Source organism: Mustela putorius, unplaced genomic scaffold, assembly GCF_011764305.1.
Source record: "Mustela putorius furo isolate JIRA1106 unplaced genomic scaffold, ASM1176430v1.1 tig00003901_pilon_pilon_pilon, whole genome shotgun sequence".
Classification (NCBI taxonomy): Eukaryota; Metazoa; Chordata; class Mammalia; order Carnivora; family Mustelidae; genus Mustela; species Mustela putorius.
The window spans coordinates 9,557,867-9,577,215 of NW_025422049.1; the positions used below are offsets into that span (position 1 = coordinate 9,557,867).

At 41.8% G+C, this 19,349-nt stretch overlaps 1 protein-coding gene across 3 annotated transcripts in view; it reads left to right on the forward strand.

Annotated features, from left to right (window-relative positions):
- The first annotated feature begins 304 nt into the window (after positions 1–304).
- Positions 305–19,349, forward strand: part of KLHL13 (kelch like family member 13) — a 203,452-nt gene continuing 184,407 nt past the window's right edge. For all 3 annotated transcript variants that reach the window (XM_045068271.1, XM_004762110.2, XM_004762112.2), the window contains exon 1: positions 305–619. The gene's annotated coding sequence lies outside the window, so the exon portion shown is untranslated. The remainder of the gene's footprint in view (positions 620–19,349) is intronic.

The following is a 19,349-nucleotide window of genomic DNA, read 5'->3' on the forward strand; positions in this document are numbered from 1 at the left end:
GCCATGTGGGCTCCAACGCGACCGTCCCGGTTTCGGAGGCGTGAGGGCTACTTGGAAGTCCCCCCCCTCCGCCTCCTCCACTACTCCCGCCCCTGCCCCGCCGGGCCGGGCCCACCGGCGCCGCGCACCGGCTGTGGGGGTGGAGTTCTGCTCGGACCCTACACTCGGTCCTAGCCCCAGCTCCCCCCCACTCCGCCTCCCGCGCAGGCGCCGCCGGGGCCACCCCCGCCGCCATGTTGCCCCCGCCCGCGAGCTCGCTCCCCCCGCCCCCCTCCCCTCCTTAACTGGACTCCCGCCCCCTCCCTCTCCCCCCGCACCCCCCCACCCGTGAGGTCAGGCGGAGGCTCTGCCGCTGCGGCCGCAGCAGCTCAATCTCCCATTCCGGGGAAGCCGGGAACGGGGACTTTGGAAAATAAGTGGAGCGGCGTCCGGGTTAGGGTCCCTGCTCTCCGCCTGCGCGAGGGCGAAGTGACCAGGACGAGCCAGAGGCTGCGGAGGTGGGGGGCCGGTGTCTCGCAAGCGGGAGGGAGCCCCGGCTGCGCGGTGCGACTCGCTCTTTGGCCCTCGGAGTGCGGCAGCGGGCTGACGGACGGCGGGACGCGGGGACGCGGCAAACAAGGTGAGGCGGGGTCCTGAAGTCGCAGGGGCTCCATCATCAGCCACCTCCTCGCCTCCGGGACCCGGTGCGGCGAGGCGGTGCGCGGTGAGGAGTTGCGATCTGCACCGGGGGCAGAGGGACAGGGAACCAGCTGGACTCTTCGCAAGCCCCCCCCCCCACCCTCTTTTTCTCTCGCGTGCGGGTGCGCGCTCATCCCTGCACCTTCTCATCCCTACCTCCCGGACTCGGAGGCTCCGCCAGACGCCTGGATTCTTTCAGCACCCCGGACCCCAGTTTTCCTTTGCTTCTTTGTTATCCCTCCAAAATCTTCTCCGGGCTTCGCTGTCGCTGCCCTGATGGTCTGGGGTCCCTCTGCTCGCCTCAGCCCCGCTGTCTCTTGCTAACAGTTTCGGCTTTGTGCCTCTCAACCCATCCCTCCCTCAGAATCTTTGAACTTGGGAGGCTTCACTGCTGGCTCCCGAATCTGGAGCACACTCCTCTTCCTCGAAGCTTTTAACTCCTCTCTGGATGTCTTTATCTCTGAATGTCTTGGCTTCTTTGGTTTAATCACAGTTGACTAATGATTTTCTTGAAAGCTTACTGTCTAGCCTACAGCTTACTGAAATTGATGGGAATGATCTTCTAGTATATATTAGCTAAGGAACTCTAAAGTTTCTTTCTAGGTTTCAGTAACTTAGTCCAAGATACCACAGCCGCTTGAAATGTATGTTTGTGTGTCTGTTTGTATGCAACCCTAGCACATGGCCCTAAATCTGATTCTTCCTCCACTGCTGAGCAGGCCTGAGTGAGAGAGAGAGAGACAGAGAGAGACTTTTGATGTCTGCTTCCATTTCTCCATCTGCAAACTGGGATGTTCATCTTTTATTGTGATCAGATAGAATTCTAGGGGTTTGGGATACTCAGAGAGAATTCTAGACATTTAGGATAGTCCCTCAAGTTAGTATAGACTGTTTACTAAGCACACTGCATGGGAACTGAGAAAATCCGGGGTTTCAGGCTGCATTTGTTGGGAGGGCACCTGCCTTAATATTTTTTTTAAGAAGCTGGAGTTTCCTAGTGTACATCTCCTATTTGCATAAACGCTCAAGAAGCAGCATTTACAAAGCACGTAGTTAGAAAAGAGATCACTTTGCTATGGACTGGAGATTAGTTTGCTTAAGTCAGTTTCACACAGTACCTCGTTCTCAGTGATGTCCAGTCGCTCCCATATTGAGGCTCCCTTACTTCCATGCTGAAATTAGTGTGTGAAGAATATTGAATGGAGAGGCTGAAAGTGGAGGCAGAATGCAGTGAATTAGCACATGCTGACCTTTGTGGCTGTGTTTTTTTTTTTTTTTTTTTTTTTTGGAAATAGGATGTATCTAGTGCTCAGCTTTGAAAACTGGGAAAAGTGAAATGATCAACCAAGCAGTTATGACATCATTTTACCCTTAAAAATAGTAGCTCCTTGAATTGCAAGTTTTTATCACTATCCTTATACTTAGAATGATTGCATTGTCTGCTGGATATGTGATCAGGTGTTGCCATTGGCATAATGTGCATTAACGGGCAGTAATCTCAGAAGAAACGGAGTTGAAAATGAAGGAAGGTAAGGGCTAAATTTCACTGTCCTGGTAGCACTTGTTTTGGCAGTGAGACAAGGAATGTAAGTTTCTGCTGCAGCATCCAATGATGTATTTAGAAAATACATGAATAAGAGTCTCAATTTTCCCTGGTTTTAAAATCTGCACTTTCATTAAGCACACTTTGAAAAACGTGGTATGACTCTATAGAGTTTGAAGTTGAGCTTCGGAGGAAAGCAGTTTTTAGGAGAACAGTAAAGGCCATTGATTATCAGTTTAGTTAGATGGATTACAGATGGTTTGTAGTTTTCCTCATTTATTTGGTAAATTCCTGACTTCACTTTAGTTTTATTTAAAAAAAAATGGAATAGAGTAGGTAAAGAGGATTTATACAGTAAATAGGGCCAACCTAAATCTGTAATTTTCTTGGCAACCTATTTTGGAAAGACATACTAACTTGCAAACTGTTTCAAGGGAAACAGTTTGTATCATTCTGTTATTTTTTTTTCCTTTTGTGATTATTATTGATACTAAGTTTAAGTTAAGATTGCCACCAATATGAACTATTTCTGTTTGCCAGAAAACAAATAAAGTTGGTTATGAGTTCATCCCGAGCATTTTTCTCTGAATCTTTTCGACATGTCTCTATATGTATTTAATAAACCTACTTGGTAGATGCAGAGGTTATCAGAACCAGTGTTTCTGATGTCACTACACATAACTGCACTTTGCTAATGAATCATCTTTTTCATTTTCTTTACATTTGACGTTACTTTTCTTCATGTAATTTGACTTGCAGTAGTGAAAGGAGACCAAGCAGTTTGCAAATTGATTTTGATGTTTAATAAACTACTACAACCTCCTCAAAGTATTTTTTCTTAAATCCAGTGCTTGAAAAGGATCTATTTTTACTGCTGTGAAATAACTCAACAATTTGCCAGGCATCATCAGATTTCAGAAAATGTAGACAGATTATGGAAAAAAAGAACAGCCCTAGAGAAAGCATCTCAAAATTCAAGGGGGAGAAAAGGGCTTTTTTCAAGTTACTAACATTCATATCAATCAGCTTTTAAATATATTTTTCATTCATTTAGTAATGTCTTTGACAAAATCTGTTGAGCGCATTCCATTTGCCAAAGCCCTCTATTAGGCATGAGGCCCTGTATTATTACAAGGCATGATCTTGGCCTTGTGGAGTCTCCCAGAGGCTATAGTCCACCAAAGGATAGAGAAAACAAACCAGCAAACAAATGAAGAAGATCCTCACAGATTATAGTAGGAAGAACAATGAAGGAAATAAGTAACGAAATGTGATATGGAGACCTGGGAAGGGCTTATTTGGCAAGGGTGGTCAGGAAAGGCCTCTCAACAGCGAAGGTGACCTTTGAACGGAGAGACCTGAAAGAGAAGAGAGAATAAACCTACCTTGTGAAGAGCAGAGAGATGAGGAAGAGCCAAGGCCTTGAGGCAGATAAACAGACAGTAGGGTGTTTGAGGAACAGAAAGCAAGCCAGGATGGCCAGCCCCAGCGACATGGGTGGGGGGAATCTGACTTGGGTGGGGGGAATCGTTAAAGGTGTTCCAGAGCCTAAAGGGAGTCAGATAATAAATATAGGGCCTGGAAATTCTGAGAAAGAATTTGGGTTTGATTCTCAGAACAAGAGGAAGCCAGGGAAGAGTCTTTATGAACTACTTCTCTGTGGAAGATCACTGGCTGGAAAAAAAAAAAATATTGCTCAGTGGAAATAAATAAAAATGTGTTTTGCAGAGGTTGTCTAGCTACTCAGTTTTACATTAAGACCTGAGGATGAAAAGCTATGTTTGATATATATGCTAAATAAGTAAGTAATTTGGTCTCTACAACTCTTTGTAGATAAGGAGATAGGGGACTGGGAACTCTGAGGTGAATGCTTGAAAAGCAGTTTACTTTCCAGAGTTATATTGTCACCTGTGCCCTGAGTTAAGTTGTCAGCAGCCTCATTAAAAATCAGACCATTGTTCAGCCTAAGAATTTGTTTTTCAAAGAATGATGTTTTATTTTCTCATACAAATGTGTTTCCTGGGGCGCCTGGGTAGCTCATTTGGTTAAGTGTCTGCTTTCGGTTCTGGTCATGATCTCTAGGTCCTGGGACCCCACATCGGGCTCCCTGCTTAGTGCGGAGCCTGCTTCTCTCTCTCCCTCTGCCTTCAGCTCCCCCTGCTTGTGCTCTCTCTGTCAAATAAATGAATAAAATCTTTAAAAAAAAAAGGAAATATGTTTCCTTTGGAAGATTCGAAGTTTCATTTGAGTATGAAAGATTACTTAAGTTTTAGTAATGCTGTGAGATTTTTCAGGGGAGTTTCCCATTTTCCTTTACTTGTTGCCTTCTCTGGAGGTTTTGTTTTGTTTTGGTTTTGGGTTTGTTTTTGTTTTTTTTTTTGGCATGTGTGATGATTTTTTGAAAGTTTGTATATATTTAAGTCATCCTTACACCCAAAGTGGGGCTCGAACTCATGACCCCAAGATCAAGAGTTGCATGCTCTTGTGACTGAGCCAGTCAGGCACCCCTCTCCAGAGTTTTCCAATTGCCATTCTTTGAGAGATTAGGGTTCTTCTTCCATGAGGCTTACATGAATTTCGATTTGGTATTTATTTTGTGCCCTGAGCTCTTGCTCAAAAGCAATCCAGCTTGGAGGTCTGGTTGGCCCCAAATAGGAATTCAGTCGGTCGTGGACATTCCGCAGGGGGTAAATCTGAATATTATGGGGCAGTAACCTGCGAAATAATCTTCAGCAACTCCTGCAGAGTCTACTTCCTACCCCTTAACTTGGCACTCAAGGATTCTTCACAGTTTGAGCCAAGCTGACTGTCCGCCATGTCTTTATCCTTCTCTAACACAAATCCCATGTTGGTTTGAACTGATTTTCTCCAGTTGGGAACTTCTCTGCTTAGCTTCATTCTTGGCCTAGAGCAGGTTCACAACTGCTTGCTGAATGGATGCCAGGCCATCACCTCTTTGAAAAGCCATCTCCTTTCTTTTCTGTCATTGCAAATCCCAACACCAGTCATGGGACAGTTCAGATCCCTTGCCCTATTTTACACCAACACCCCTGACCCAGGCTCCTCCTCTGGAGGTGAACGGTAATCACACACTTGCCATGTGGCGCATTAATGATGTTGATGTGATGCCTGGCTGTCTACCCACAGGCCTCTGACTTCGTGAAGGCAGCCTGGATTTGTCTGGTTCTCTCATCATTGTATCCTGAGCACCTGGCTTTTGGTATGCCCTCTATTAATAGTTGTCGGATAATGAATAGACGCTGCCTTGTGATGTTTCTCCTGTTATTGTTTTGGGTATTTAAATCATTTCATGCTGTTCCACTTTTCACATATCTGTCAAGTGTTCTCAAGCGGTTTCTGAGAGGACCAGGAGTCCAGTTGTTATGGGCACAAGCTCTGGGCTTAGGCTCTTTGTGTTCTGTTGTTGGCTAGGAGACCTTCAGCTGTGTGACACCGGGCCAGTTGGTTAACCTCTCTGTACCTCCTGTTTCTCACTGGTGAGGTAAGGGATAATCGAACTTCCCTCTTAGGGTACTTGTAAGGATCAAATGAGTTACCTAAGTCTCCAAGTTGTTGTTTGCAATTATTAAAATTCAGAAACTCTGACAACTGGTAAAAATTTTGTTTGGTAAGCGCCCTATGCAGGTGGTGGCAAAATCTAACTTGAACTGAGAAGAGGTTATTTATAGTTTTTATTTTCCTTAGTGTTTATCTTTATTTGGTTTTGCTATAGAATTAGTAGTATGTTTATGGGGCAGTGCCTCAGACCCTCCTGGGGTATTATGTAATACCTAGTATACACAGGTTATTGCCTCTCCAAAAGCCTGGACATTTCTGGATTTGGAAACACATCTGGCACCAAGGCTTTCAGATAAGGGATTGTATACCTCATGGTAAAGTGCTTAAATTAGCGCCGTGCACATAAGAAGTTGTTGCTCTTGGTGGTGGAGATTAGAGAGGTAAATATACAACTGTCGCCTCCCCAGTACCTTTCTCATACTGGTTACCATGTAAATAAATGCTGATTTATTCATGCAACAACTCTGAATAGAGGGCTGGCTGTGTGAGCATCGTTTTATCATAGGAAAACAGATATGGGTCACGTGATTGAAATGAGCCAAGAACTCGATCTCTCAGTACTCTCTCATCTAGTGCCATTAAGAATATTTATTTTTGGTTTTGCTTTTGTTATTTAAACCAGAGCACGCTTCTTTAGGGTGAGTCTTTTAGTTGGGGGTAGAGGGGATGATCGAATTAAGAAGAATTTATTTAATATGATGAGACACTTCTACTTTGCAGTTGCTAAATATTTATTGAACTCCTCATGTATATGGAAATCAGTATTTAAAAGCAGGAGAAAGGTACAAAACAATTGAGGCATAGTTCCTGCTTTTAGTGGTTCTAGTACCATGCACGGTTACACGGGCACTGGTTGTCCATTGCAGTTCTTTCTTTTACTTCATAAGTTTGAGATCATTAATATTAAAAATGTGCAAAGGAAAACACAATAGGCAATTGAGAACTCCTCTTGGTTCCAGTATATGCAATTGGTTTTTTCTTTAGATTTTATCTATTTGCCTGACAGAGAGAGAGAGCATGCACAAGCTGAGGGAGCGGCAGGCAGAGGCAGAGGGAGAAGCAGGTTCCCAGAGAGCAGGGAGCCCGTTGTGGGGCTTGATCCCAGGACCCTGGGATTGTGACCCGAGCCGAAGGCAGACGCTCAACCGACTGAGCCACCCAGGTACCCCATGGAATTGGTTTTTAATACCTTAACTATGCCCCACCTCCTGAAATATTATCCCTATATGACATCCTGGCAACCTTTACTTTCTCACTAAATTAAGTACAATATGATTTTTTAAAGATTTTATTTATTTGAGAGAGAGAGAGAATGAGAGAGAAAGAGAGAGAGCGTGAGAAGTGGGAGGGTCAGAGGGAGAAACTGACTCGACTCCATGCTGAGCAGGGAGCCTGATGCGGGGCTCCATCCCCGGACTCCAGGATCATGACCTGAGCCGAAGACAGTCACTTAACCAACTGAGCTACCCAGGCGCCCTACAATATTATTTTTATTGTTCTCCCTTATCAATATCTGTAAATCATAATTGATACATTTTCTTTGTCCTTTTGCCTTTGTGGGTTTGAGAGTAATTGTATGTCCCAAAAGATTTTTCAGGAATGTTCTCTTGCCATGGAAGACTAGTTCTTGAAATCATTCTGCCAGTTCATTCAACAGATATGTTAAGTACCTATTATATTCCAGGCATTGAACTAGTTTAAGCCAATGGAATCTCTGCTCGGTACTCTTTCCCTCAAACTGGAGTATACTGGGCATACTGGGTGAACAGTATGCTAGTGTGCCCCAGGAGCAACAAAGTAAACAGCTCGTGTATTCTTTTTTTTTTTTTAAGATTTTATTTATTTGGCAGACAGAGATCACAAGTAGGCAGAGAGGCAGGCAGAGAGAGAAGGGGAAGCAGGCTCCCTACTGAGCAGAGAGCCCCATGCTGGGCTCCATCCCAGGACCCTGAGATCATGACCTGAGCGGAAGGCAGAGGCTTTAACCCACTGAGCCACGCAGGTACCCCCAGCTTGTGTATTCTTGAAGAACATTCACTGGTAGCTAATGAAAGCTACTTAATAATATTTAAACAGATTCATATGCATTGTGCTTTAGAGTGCAATACTCATGTGAAAATTTGCCGTAAAACCCAGTACTTCAAATAAAGTCTCTGCTTGTGCAAGGTCAGCTGTGGTAACCCTGGGGTGACCCTTTGAAAAGCACCGAGGCCACAATATGCCAAGTCTGTTCCTTTAGTCAAATGCCAGGGCATTTTCATAGCCTTACATTTTCATGGTGACCTTCAGGAGCCGTAATAGACATTATTAAATTTTTCCACCATGTTGCCCAATTTCTTTTAGTTCAAGAGAACACTCTGGTTGTTTGATAATGATCTAAATCTTGAAATGTGTTGAGTCCTAACAGAGTTTCTAATATTGGTGGGAAATAGCTAAGATTGATAGTGAAGGGCCTGCCAAGGGCCTGGTCTTCAGAAGACAGGCCGTTAGAACACAATGACCATGAACTTGTGGAGCACAATTGATGGGGTCACAGCTTTATCCCATCCCATGAGCACTTGCCTGTGTCACCGGTTAAAGTCAACTCCTGCTAACTTTAAAGCTGCTTTCATTTATGACACATACATTCTACAGGCTGCTTTGTTAATTGCTGGCTACCGAAATGTTCAATAGCAGAGGAAAGTTGTCAAGGTTCGTGTGCTCTGAGGGTAACAAAAGGTTTCTAGAGTTTCAGATGGTTTTGAAAAGGGGTGAGCAGTGCATTGGAGGAATGCCTGTTACCAAGCAAATGATTTGATTTGTTCTGAATGAGAAAGATGAAGAAGAAAAAGGCAAGTGAAGAAAAGGAGGGACAGTAACCAAAGTCAAACACCGAATGTCTCAACTGATTTTGATTATTGCTGTCCCACTTTCCTTGTGGTTCACAGGGCCTGCATTTGTTGTCTTGTTGTGTTATTGCCCAAAGCTCATCAGGACATGGAGGGGAATTAAGGGAGGGTCGTTATGTTCTGTGAGTCAAGTGCTTTTCCATTTTACAGTCTTTTCAGGAAAAGGGGATAATAGAGTTGTAGAGTTTGGTTTCTTGGTTCCATTTCATAAAAATGGGCATGCTTGGGACGCCTGGGTGGCTCAGTTGGTTGGGCAGCTGCCTTCGGCTCAGGTCATGATCCCAGCGTCCTGGGATCGAGTCCCACATCGGGCTCCTTGCTTGGCAGGGAGCCTGCTTCTCCCTCTGCCTCTGCCTGCCATTCTGTCTGCCTGTGCTCGCTCGCTCTCCCTCTCTCTCTGACAAATAAATAAATTAAAAAAAAATTTTTTTTAAATAAAAAAAAATGGGCATGCTTTTCTAAAGAACTTTATGCCAGCAATGTTTTCTCTTCTCCTGTTGAGTACCTCTCAGCAGGAAGGCAGTGGCTAAGATCTTGGGCCCTGGAATCATAGGCTTGGATTCAAATCCTGACTCTGCCTCTTGTTGCCATTGTGGTTTTGGGCAACTCCCCTCACCTCTCTGAGCCTTGTTTGGCTCTTCTGTAAACAATCTCATGTGGTGGTTTTAAGGATGATATGAACTAATGCATAGTCCTAAGCATAATTCAAGCTACATGGTAGATATTATTATTTTTTAAAGATTTTATTTAGTTAGTTGACAGACAGACCACAAGTAGGCAGAGAGGCAGGCAGAGGGAGAGAGGGGGAATCAGGCTCCCTGTCGAAGCAGAGAGCCTGATGCGGGGCTCAATCCCAGGACCCTGGGACCATGACCTGAGCCGAAGGCAGAAGCTTTAACCCACTGAGCCACCCAGGTGCCCACCCATGGTAGATATTACTGACTCTTAGTAGATTTCATGGTTTAACTAGCTAAAATTTGTGACATACTATGGGAGCTTTGCTACTTACATATGAACAAGAAATATAAGGGAAAATTGTGTCTTTCCTTTGTATTGCCTTAATCCCAGCAGGAATGATATTTTTTCCACATAAATCTCTTAGTGAACTGACTGCTTAGAAGTAACACTGGTTTTCTGGCAGAGAAGAAAGTTTATGGGAAGTGCTCGGTTTATTACTTATTCAAAGATGGTATCACATTGAATGCAAGGAAACTGTAAATTTTTTAATATGATTGACCCAATATATATTTAAATATGATAGTGTTCCGCTTATAGGATTTAAAAGTTTAATCTTCATTTTGAAGGGAAAGGGAGATGCAGGAAAATGTATACAATAAACAATGTTGTCTTTGAAATGAAAATTTTTGGTGTTCTGATACTCAAAGAAGTCATATATTTTCTTGATTTATCTCTATTCCAGATTTGAGGTTCTCGCAGAAGAAAATATTGAAATATTTGTAACAGTTAAGGCACTGGGAGGAGGGTAATTCTGTTTGAATAATGTCTTCTATAGATTTTGAGTCATGATGGTTATCTTAAGCTTTTCTGGTAGTTACTCTCCAACAAATCAAAGAAGACCTTAGAGATGATGAAAGTTCAGGAGCAGTTTTGAGAAATGGATGGATAAGTCTAAGTAGATCATTGAGAGCAGCTTCTGGTGTTGGAGGGCTGGTGTAGCCTTTTGGGTTGGAAGTGCATGACGGTAGTGTTCCCGCATTCCCCCTGTTCTAATGTTCTTCCTTTCCAGTGTCAGATGACAAGGCAATTTATCCTCGGTTAGCCAACTTGGTTATGGAATACCATTGGTTTACAGAAGGGGGCGAACCGGGAGACACATTGCTCAGGTAACTGTATATTCGCTCGGTATTTTGGGAGGATTGTTACGATAATGTGCATTCAGATACTTGAAAAGCCTGGCTCACCATCCCGATGGGATATGTTACGGATTAGCAGTGTTACCTGCACTGATCATCGTTATGATCAGCATTGGATTTGAACATGAAAAGACAACATTCAGAAGTATCTTCTATTCTGTCCTTAGGTAAGAAGCTCAAATGTTAAGGATAATGCCACTTACTTACAGAACTAACTTTCTTTTGAAGCATGGTTACTTATTCTTATTTTCTTTGCTTCAGTGGTGTGTGCACAGTGAGACTGAACGACTTGCGGAAGGTCTCGCCGCCGGAGATGGAGCTGGGAGCCGAATGTAGGGCCCTTGGTTTTTAACGAAGTGCTTTGCCAGTAATAATGGAAAAGACTTGTAACCCAAAGGATTCTTTTGTGTTGCTTTCTTTTTTTTCCCCCTTCAATATTTACTTATTTGTTTTGAGAGAGAGAGTGTGTGTGAGTGCAGGCAGGGAGGGGCAAAGGCAGAGAGAGGCCCAAGAAGACTCAGCACTGAGCGGGGTGCCCAAGGTGTAGCTCGATCTCAGGAACCTGAGATCACAACCTGAGCCGAAACCATGAGTCAGAGGCCCAACTGATCGCGCCACCCAGGCGCCCCGGATTCTTTCATGTTTCTCATCTTTGAGCTAACAGAGTGAAATCAGAATTTCGGCAGTGGAGAGTCTGACCATTTTTTTGGTACCTGTATGACTTCTTGCACAATTTGGCATTTAGCAAAGTGAATTTGGGGTTTATTAAGAAATTTTCTAAGCACTTTTGGCATCACAGAGATGTTTTATTTAAACATTCATGAGCAAGGATTTGTTAAGTATTTATATGTAAATGGGAGTAAGAAAATACATCCACTGCCCTGAAATATCCTGCAGTGTGGCAGGGGCAAGAGAGAATGTGAAGCACCCTGGTCTCAGCCAATACTAATAAATGTTTTTAAAGATTTTATTTGTTTGTCAGAAAGAGAGAGAGAGCGAGTGCAAGCAGGGGGAGCAGCAGGCTGAGAGAGAAGCTAGACTCACCGCTAAGTAAGGAACCCGATGCAGGGCTTGATCCCAGGACCCCGGCATCATGACCTGAGCCAAAGGCAGACACAACTGACTGAGCACCCCAGGCATCCCAGGCAATACTAATGGTAATTCCAATCAACAATTACTAAGTTGTTATATATTTGCATATTGGTATATATATAAAGCACTTACAATGTGCTTTATATGCATGAACACATTTAAACCATATAACAATGCTGTGAGGTCCTGTCATTACCCCCATTATACAGATGAGAAAACTGAGGCAGAGAAGAGAGAGAACTTCCCAAGGTTGCACACCTAATAAGTAGAAGAGCTAGCGTGAAAATCTATGCAATCTAGTTTTAGAGTCTGTGTTTTAACCACAGTGTTTCCTTTTTATCCTACCTCTGATGGGGGGACTTTGTATAAGAGCACGATAGCTAAACAAGGCATGCTAGAAAATGTTCTGGATAAATACAGAGAGAGGAAGGATCAGAGCAGAGGGTTAATGTTGGCAAGCTGTTTGGAATAAGGTACTTTTGAAGCAGGTCTTACCAAAAAGCAAGGAATATATTCTGAATATTTTAATCCCCAAAGCTGTGTACATATATGTTGGATGTGTATGCACAGGGGTGTGCATGCATGTGTGTCTGTGTGTCTGTGTGTCTGTGTGTCTTTGTGTGTCTGTGTGTGTTTATTTTGAACTGGAAAAACAATTGCAAGGGTAAATCACATTGAGAATCCTTTATATTGACAGCCAATCATAGCTCTGTTTTTGTGTACACTATAGGGTTCCGCAAATATGTTTTTTAAAGTATGTAACAGCTTCATAGAGCTATAATTCAACTACCCTACAATTGACCCATTTAAAGTGTACAATTCAGTGGTTTTAGTATCTTCACGGAGTTGGGTAACCATGACCACAATCAATTTTAGAATACTTTCATCACCCCAAAAGGAGAAACAGGTGTTTTGAAACAAATGTAGCCACAAAGGGAATGAAAGTAATGTGTCTGTTGGTACCACTGTTTTTCTAGCAAAATGTTCAGAGAATCCCTGCTCATTGTAACTCAGATCTTAACGCCATTCTTTGTAGTGTAGCTCTAATTTGCTGCAGAACGCCTTCTTTAAATTTCATTTTCATTGTGTTTATTTTTAAAGAATATTTATTTATTTATTTATTTGACACAGAGACATAGCACAAGTAGGCAGAACAGCAGGCAGGGCTACTGCAGGAGAAGCAGGCTCTCCACTGAGCAGGGAGCCTGATGTGGGGCTCGAACCCAGGTCCCTGAGATCATGACCCAAGCCTAAGGCAGACACTCCAACAACTGAGCCACCCAGGCACCCCTTATATTTTATTTTAATCACTGACTTGTCTTTTAAAAGATTGGATATTGAGGCACCTGGGTGGCTCAGTGGGTTAAAGCCTCTGCCTTCAGCTTCGGTCATGATCTCAGGGTCCTGGGATTGAGCCCCACATCTGGCTCTCTGCTCAGCAAGGAGCCTGCTTCCCTCCCTTTCTCTCTCTGCCTATTTGTGATCTCTCTCTCTCTGTCAAATATTTCACTTATTTGTGGAGCATAACAAATAGCATGGAGGTCATGGGGAGATAGAGAGGGGAAGGGAGTTGGGGGAAATTGGAAGGGAAGGTGAACCATGAGAGACTATGGACTCTGAAAAACAATCTGAGGGGCTTGAAGGGGCGGGGGGTGGGAGGTCGGGGTACCAGGTGGTGGGTATTATAGAGGGCATGGATTGCATGGAGCACTGGGTGTGGTATGTAAACAATGAATACTGTTATGCTGAAAATAAAAAATAAAAAAATATATATAATGAAAAATGAATATATAAATAAATAAAAGATTGTATATTTATCTGATTTTGAATTCTGAATCCATATTAATTATATAGATTTGCTCATTATATACTTATGCTACATAACTAAGCCAGGCTTGTATTTAAAAACAAAACTGCTAAAGAATAAAATAAAAGCAAAACTGCTTAACTCACTAGTGTGTCTACACCCTCCTTGTCTACACCTGCTTTTATAGTGTGCCAGAGCAAGAGATACCAGAGAAATTTTATGTGTACATACTGGCATTTTTTCATATTTCTAAAGATTATACCTGACATAGGTTAGTAATAGATAGATAGTGGAGGTAAAAGTAACACTCATTTTTGGCCCGGAATTAATATTGGGATGGCGTGTTTTGGAAAATGTCCCATAAAATACATTCTGTGATATTGTGTGCAGGTATTGACAAATAACTAGAACTTTTTAAAAAAATCTGAAGATTCTTCAGCCACTCGTGCCTCACTAAAATAGTCTGTTGTTACAGTCAAGGACGTTTTCTGTGTGTGCTGCTGGAAGAGCAGGCTATTCGCAGTTCTCCATCGGAGTGATAAGTCACCGTCAGTGTCAACTTTCCAGCCGAAGAGTGGCTATTTACTTTTTATTTTTTAAGGTTTTATTTATTTATTCGTCAGAGAGAGAGCAAGAGCACAAGCAAGGGGAGCAGCAGAGGGAGAGGGAGAAGCAGGCTTCCCGCTGATCAAGGAGCCTGACACAGGACTCGATCCCAGGACCTTGGGATTATGACCTGAACCAAAGGCAAATGCTTAACTGACTGAAACACCCAGGCATCCCTATTTACTTTTTATTATTAAAAATAATCTTTGGGGGACACCTGGGTGGTGCAGTTGGTTAGGCATTAGACTCTTGATTTTGGCTCAGGTCATGATATCAGGGTCATGAGATTGAGCCCCCTGTTGGACTCTGCACTGAATGTGGAATCTGCTTGGGATTCCCTCTCCCTCTCCCTGTTTGCCTCCTACTAGTGTTCTCTCTCTCATCTATCAGTCTCTCAAATAAATAAATCTTTAAAAAATAAAAATAAGGGAAGTCTGGGTGGCTGGGTTGGTTGAGTGCCTGCCTTTGGCTCAGGTCCTTATCCCAGGGTCCTGGGATCAAGTCCCACATCAGGCTCTCTGCTCAGTGGGGAGTCTCCTTCTCTTGTGCCTCTGTCTCTCTCTCTCTCTCTCTGTGTCTCTCATGAATAAATAATTAAAATCTTCAAAAAATAAAAATAAAAATAATCTTTGGACATGATTAGATGTCTTGAAGAGTGTAGCTACATTTCTAAATGAGTTAATCTTGGTTTGGTCTCTTCCTACTTCTGATTTCACCTACTTTTTCTTTCAGAATGATTTTGTAATGTTATTTTATGCTTCCTCTGTAGTTTTTTTTTTAATGCTTATTATGTACTTGAATTGAGTTTCTTTTCAGGGGCCAAAGTAGTTTCATTTGAAGTTAAAGTGACTTGATTCACTCAGAATGATTTGCTGTAAATATTAAGTGTGTATGTGTGTGACTATATATATATAAGATAAAATTTATGTATTTTATATATGTATTTAACTGAACTATAGTTGACATTTAATATAATATTAGTTTCTTGTGTGCACCATAGTGATTTAACAATTATATACATTAAGAAATGCTCACGAAGGGGTGCCTGGGTAGCTCGGTTGGTTAAGCAACTGCCTTCAGCTCAGGTTATGATCCTGGAGTCCCCAGATCGAGTCCCACATTAGGTTCCCAGCTCCATGGTGAGTCTGCTTCTCCCTCTGACCTTCTCCTTGCTCATGCCATCTCTCACTGTCTCTCTCTCAAATAAATAAAATATTAAAAAAAAGAAATGCTTATGAGGATAAGTGTTCTTTTCATCTGTCACCATACAGAATTATTACAATACCATTGATTATATCCCCTATGCTGTACTTTTCCTCCCTGTGACTTATTGATAAATGGAAGTTTATACCTTTTAATTCTTTTCACCTAATTTGCCCATCCCCCAAGTGCCCCTCGTTTGGCAACCACCAGATTGTTCTCTGCATTTGTGAATCTGTTTCTGTTTTTGTTTGTTTGCTTTGTTTTTTTAGATTCCACATAGGCATGAAATCATATGGTGTTTGTCTTTCTCTGACTCGTACTTCACTTAACACTCTCTAGGTCCGTCCGTGTTGTCATAAATGGTAAGACTTCATTTACTTTATGACTGAGTAATATCCAACACATACACACAGTCACACACACACACACTCCCCATCACCCTTACGCATTCATCTATCAGTGGATATTTAGGTTGCTTCCGTATTTTGGCTATGATAAACAAAACTGCAGTAAATATAGAGGTGCCTAGCTCTTTTTCAATTAGTGTTTTGGTTTTTTGGGTCAATACCCTGACATAGAATTACTGGATTGTATGGTATTTCTATTTTTAATTTTTTGAAGAGTCTCCCTACTGTTTTCCAGGCTGCACCAGTTTGCATTCCCACCGACAGGGCACGAGGCTTCCCTTTTCTCCACATCCTCACCAACACTTGTTTCTTGTCTTTTTGATGCCATTCTGACAGGTGTGGGGTGGTAGCTCACTGTGGTTATGATTTGCATTTCCCTGATGATGAGTGATGTTGAGCATCTTTTCTTGTGTCTGCTGGTCATCTGGATGTCTTTGGAAAAAGTTGAGTCAAGTCCTCTTCTTTTAATCAGATTATATCTCTTTTTGGTGTTGGGTTGTGTGAGTTCTTTATGTATTTTGGATATTAACCCTTTTTTGGATGTACCATTTACAAATATCTTTGCCCATTCAGTACATTGCCTTTTCCTTTTGTTGATGGTTTCCTTCATTGCTCAAAAGCTTTTTAGTTTGATGTAGTTATAGAAGTTTATTTTTCTTTTGTTTTCCTTGCCTGAAGAGACTTATTCAGAAAAACAGTGCTAAAACTCATGTGCAAGAATTTGCTACTGGGGAGCCTGGGTGACTCAGTCAGTTAGGCGTCGGACTTTGGCTCAAGTTATGATCTCAGGGTCCTGGGATTGCCCCATGTCAGCTCTGCGCTAAGTGGGGAGTCTTTGTCTCTCTCCCTCTCACTCTGTCCCTTGCCTGCAACTCATGCTCTCCACCCTTTTCTCTCTCAAATAAATAAGTGAAATCTTTAAAAAAAAATAAAGTTTGCTACCTAAGTTTTTGTTTAGGAGATTTGTGATTTCGGGTCTTATATTTAGGTCTCTAGTCCATTTTGAGTTTATTTTTATATATGGCACAAGAAAGGGGTCTAGTTTCATTCTTTTTTTTTTTAAGATTTTATTTATTTATTTGACAAAGAGAAACACAGTGATAGAGGGAACACAAACAGGGGGAATGGGACGGGGGAAACAGGCTTCCCGCAGAACAGGGAGCCCAATGTGGGGCTTGATCCCAGGATCCTGGGATCATACATGAGGCGAAGGTAGACACTAACAACTGAGCCACCCAGGCGCCCCACTTTTAATGTATTGTTCCATTTGGTTGATTAAATTTTGTTGAAGTTTTTAAAATCTATGTTGATCAGGAACATTGATCTGTAAATTTTTTTTTAATTTCTTTGTCTGGCTTTGGTATCAGGGTAATGCTGGCCTCATAGAATAAATTTGGAAGCATTCCTTCCTCTTCTGTTTTCTAGAATTGTTGAGAAGAATAGCTGTTAAGTAGTCTTTAAATCTTTGGTAGAGTTCTCCTATGAAGCCATCTGGTCCTGGATTTTTATTTGTTGGGAGCTTCTTTTTGTTGTTATTGATTCATTTTGTTTATTATTAATTGGTCTATTCAGATTTTCTACTTCTTCCTAATTCAGTCTTGGAGGATGTAGATTTCTAGGACTTCATCCATTTCTTCTTGTTTCTCTAGTTTGTTGGTGTATAATTTTTCACAGTAGTCTCATAATCCTTCGTGTTTCTGTAGTATCAGTTGTAACTTCTCTTTCATTTATGATTTTTTAAAAAAAGATTTTATTTATTTGAGAGAGAGAGAGAGAGTGAGCAAGAGAGAGCATAAGCAGGGGGAGTGGGAGAGGAAGAAGTAGTCTCTCTGCTGAGCAGGGAGACTGATGTGGGTCTCAATTCCAGGACCCTGAGATCATGACCTGAGCTGAAAGCAGATGCTTAACTGACTGAGCCATCCAGGCACCCCATTTTCATTTCTGATTTTATTTTATTTTGAGTAATCCCCTTTTCTGTCTTGATAAGTCTGGCTATGGATTTATCAGTTTTGCTTATCTTTTCAAGGTCCAAGCTCTTAGTTTTACTTACGTTTTCACTTGTGATTTTAGTCTATATTACATTTATTTCTGTTCTGATCTTTGTTATTTACTTCCTTCTGTTCACTTTGGGCCTTGTTTCTTCTCCATTTTCTCATTCCTTTAGGTATTAGGTTATATCATTTATCTGAGATTTTTCTTGTTTCTTGAGATAGGCCTATATCATTATAAACTTCCTTCTTAGAAATTTTTTTGCTGTGTTGCAAACATTTTGAACCATTGTATTTCCATTTTCATTTGTCTCCAGGTATTTTCTGATTTCCTGTTTGAATTTTTTTTCTTGGTTGACCATTGGTTGCTTTAGTAGCATTTTGTTTAGCTTCCACATCTTTGTGGGGATTTTTCCCAGTTTTTTTTCCTTGTAATTTACATCTACTTTCATAGCATTGTTGTCAGAAAAAAATGCTGGATATGATTTTAATCTTTTAAAATTTATTAATGCCTGTTTTGTTGGCTAATGTCATCTATCTTGGACAGTGCTGCATGTGGATTTGAAAAGATTATGTATTCTGCTGTTTTTGGATGGAATGTTCTGTATGTATCTGTTAAGTCCATCTGGTCTAATATGTCACTCACTGTCACTGTTCCCTTATTGATTTTCTGTCTGGATTATCATCCATTGATGCAAGTGGAGTGCTATCCCCTACTGTTACAGTATTACTGTTAATTTCATCTCTTATGTCTGTTAATATGTACTTTACACATTTTAATGCTCTTATGTTGGATGCATATATATTTACAACTGTTTTATCCTCTTGTTGGATCGATCCTTTTATCATATGTAATTCCCTCCTTTGTGGCTTGTTACAGTTTTGTTTTAAAGTATATTTTGTCTAATCTAAGTATTGCTATCTCAGCTTGTTTTTTGTTTCATTTGCATGGAATATTTTTCTTTATCCCCTTCACTTTCAGTCTGTATGTGTTTTTTTTTTAAAATATTTTATTTATTCATTTGACAGAGAGAAATCACAAGTAGATGGAGAGGCAGGCAGAGAGAGAGAGAGAGAGGGAAGCAGGCTCCCTGCTGAGCAGAGAGCCCGATGCGGGACTCGATCCCAGGATCCTGAGATCATGACCCGAGCCGAAGGCAGCGGCTTAACCCACTGAGCCACCCAGGCGCCCCACTCTGTATATGTTTTTATGTGTGAAGTGTGTTGGTACCAGGTAGTATATAGATGGATATTGTTTTTTTATCCATTCAGTCACCCTGTGTCTTTTGATTATAGCATTTATTCCATTTACATTTAAAGTAATTATTGGAGGGGCGCCTGGATGGCTCAGTGGTTTGGGCTGCTGCCTTCCGGCTTGGGTCATGATCTCAGGGTCCTGGGATCGAGCCCCGTATCGGGCTCTCTGCTCCGCAGGAAGCCCGCTTCCCTCTTTCTCTCTCTCTCTCTCTGCCTGCCTCTCTGCCTGCTTGTGATCTCTGTCTGTCAAATAAATAAATAAAATCTTAAAAAAAATAAAGTAATTATTGGAGACCGCTGGCTGGCTCAGTTGGTGTAGTGTGCAACTCTTCATTTCAGGTTTGTAAGTTCAATCCCCCAGGTTGGGTGTAGAGATTACTTAAAAATAAAATCTTTAAAAAGATCAAAATAAAGTTTTTATTATTAT